At 37.8% G+C, this 3,154-nt stretch overlaps 1 pseudogene; it reads right to left on the bottom strand.

Annotated features, from left to right (window-relative positions):
• Positions 1–1,515: 1,515 nt before the first annotated feature.
• Positions 1,516–2,888, bottom strand: LOC113521297 (DEAD-box helicase Dbp80-like; annotated as a pseudogene).
• Between the last annotated feature and the right edge of the window lie 266 nt (positions 2,889–3,154).

Here is a 3,154-nt window from a genome sequence, read left to right as displayed (position 1 = left end):
TTGTAGTTTAATTTCATATATCCTTATATTTTATTTACTATATTTGTTTTATAAGTACCTACAAATTATAATAGTAAATAGTCTATGATATTAAAAATTCATATCTAAAAATAGAAAGTTATAAATCGTGGTTTCGCAATCGTTTCTTCCCCAAGTTCATCCTATTGCTTGCCAATGGGAAAGCACTCTGTAGTTGTACGATAATCTCGTTTCTGCTGTAAACTGATACTATACACTGGCGAATCAGTGGTGAGAGATGATAGATATAGATGAAGTCAGGCCAGTTTTTTTTTAACGAGTAATAATGGAATAGTAACCCCACCCGCGCTATTGGTATACACCGGCGGGGTACCATTAAAGATTCTTCATTCTTCAGCACGCTGGTTTCCAGGGGGGACCACATGGAGGTGGACCAAATAGGGTATATTGCTAGTAATGGGGCTATTTAACCCCATTATTTTTAACGGGTGAAGATGGAATTGTAACCCCCCCCCCCCCCGGACTATCAGTATACGCTGGCGGGAGATCAGTGAAGGATGATAGGTGAGGATGAAGCAGGTCAGTTAGCCCGTCGTGACGAATTCAACATGAATTGTTCACGATGGTTTCCAGGGGAAACCATGTGAAGGTCGACCTAATAGGGCATATTGCTAGCAATGGAGCTGTTAAACTCCATTGCTAATAATCCCTTCCCCCCCAAGTAAGACCTGTTTTTTTTATTTGATAGGTGAAAATGGTGTGGTAACTCCGCCTCCGCTAACGGGATACGCTGGCGGAGCACCAGTGTAGGGTGATAGACAAGAATGAAAACAGACCAGTTAGCCCATCACGATGAATTGATCAGGAATTAACCATGATAGTTTCCAGGGAGAACCGCGAAGAGGTCGACCTGGTTGGGTATATTGCTAGCAATGGGATTCTCAGTCTCCATTACTAACAATCCCTTTCCCTCCAATTAAGGCCAGTTAGCCCATCGGGACATATGCATTGCAAATCAACTATGATAATAAGGAACCGCTTTTTAATAAATTTACTATTGTAATCTATACAATAAAGAATATCTATCTATCTATCTAACCGCTAGAAGATTGACCCGACAGGGTACATATTAAAATCCCTAACTATCCCTTTCTCTCGGTAAATTTTAGATGACAGTAGGTTGGGAGAAAGGTATTGTTAGTAATAGGGTCTCATTGCCAGGGGGGAATGAATTGTTAGTAATGGGTTCTAATTAATCCATTGCTAGCAATACACCATATCAGGTCGACCTCCACGCGGTTCCCCCTGGCAATCATTAATTCTAGTGGACCTCATTACGACAGGCTAGTTCACCTATCATCCCTCGCTGGTTCCCTTGCCAGCGTATACCTATAGTGCAAGCGGAATTACCATTTCTTTATCACCCATTAAAAGATGTCAATACAGTAGGGTATGTGAGAGTTACGTTTGAAAGTGTTAACCTCCCCCCCCCCCCTTGTGAGAGATCTATGTCCAACAAAGAAAAATAAAAGGCTGTTATGCTGTTTATAATCAATATTTATTATTGTTACATGCAATTATCAATATTATAATCAGATCTTTGTTGAAATAAGTTTTACCGCTTTAATTTTATTAGGCAACAATTTTCTCAATATCATCAGTATCTTCAATGTTAACTGATCTGATCTTTTTGCTAAAATGTGCTTCAATTTCTAAACAAATCTTCATAGCGCGTGGTGAATCGATAAATTAATAGCAATACCTGCTTTACCAAATTTGCCAGAGCGAACTTTTTCCAATCCTGCTCTAAATCGGTCTAAAATTGCTATTCTCTGAGCTGCTGCTAACTCTCCTGACAGGATGGCAACCGAATGACCATCGAACGTCATTTTATTCGCAACATAGTTTGCAGTCTTCCTTGTATGACAGAAAATAATAGCTTGACCAATTGTGAGTACTCTATAAATATGACTTTATATTTTTTCGGCTGGGCTGTGACATTTTACATAATATTGTTTTATCTTATCCATGGATTCTTCTTCACGAAACAGTTGAATAATAATTGGATTGGGCACAATCATTTGTGCAAACTCCAAAACTACATTATTATATGTAGCAGAAATTAACATCATCTGGCATGTTCGTGACAAACACTTGTGAATTCGAATACACTGATCTTGATGTCCTTCTTTATCTATCATAACATCAGCTTCATCCAAAACAAATACTTTAATCTTACTTAAATCAAATAAAGCAAATTCCACTCCCCAATCAAGAATCTTGCCAATTGGAGTGCCAATTATAACATGCTCAGCTATCTTTGCGCCTTTAAGCATTTTTTCGCCTTTGACAGCATATTTGAGTTTGATTTCAGGGCAGAATTTTGTCATCTTAAAAGCTACTCTTCCTATGTCGATTGCAAGTTCAAATGTTGGGCTGAGACATAACGCTTGTGGATAATTGTGTGAAGAATCAATTCTACTCAGCATTGCTAACACTAGTGCTGCCGTCTTTCCAGTCCCTGATTGAGATTGAGTAATCATATTTTGAGGCGGGTCTGTCAAAAGTATTGGTAATATTGTTTCTTGAATTTTTGATGGAGACATGAAACCCATATCGTAAACATCTTTGAGCAAATTTAGCTCGAGATAAAAAGATTCAAAGGTTTTCCTGGAATATAATGGTGAATTTGGGCCCATTCTTTGAAGTTCAATATCAAATCAAGACAAAACTAATTCTCGGTGCATCATTTTCATTAGCATAAATGTTGCGGCCGGCTTCACTGTGTTTGGTTTGTCCTTACTACCAATTGCCTCATCATGAGGTTGGTTTAAACTTAATTCAGCAATCTTGCTAGTCATTTCTAATTCGTCTCCATTATGCTTCCCCTAATTCGCCATTGTGCTGCTGAGAAAAAAAGAAACATTCTCAATTAATTAAACAAGATAAAATATTGTATCTATTTGTCTGTGTACCGAATTGAGAATCCCTTTTTTTAAGTCGATCGAAAACATACCTACATATTTTAAAATAATAAAACGTGATTTTATCATTTTTCCAATGAAAAATGAAGAAACGACTTTGGAATGCGCTACCCATGGACATAAAACATACAAGAGGGAGACTTTGTACAAAAGTCGATTGCTTGGGTACCTCTATCCCATTCGTGTTTCAA

This window comes from Galleria mellonella, unplaced genomic scaffold, assembly GCF_026898425.1.
Source record: "Galleria mellonella isolate WM207_F2 unplaced genomic scaffold, CSIRO_AGI_GalMel_v1 utg28, whole genome shotgun sequence".
NCBI lineage: Eukaryota > Metazoa > Arthropoda > Insecta > Lepidoptera > Pyralidae > Galleria > Galleria mellonella.
This window is presented reverse-complemented; position numbering and strand designations above follow the sequence as displayed.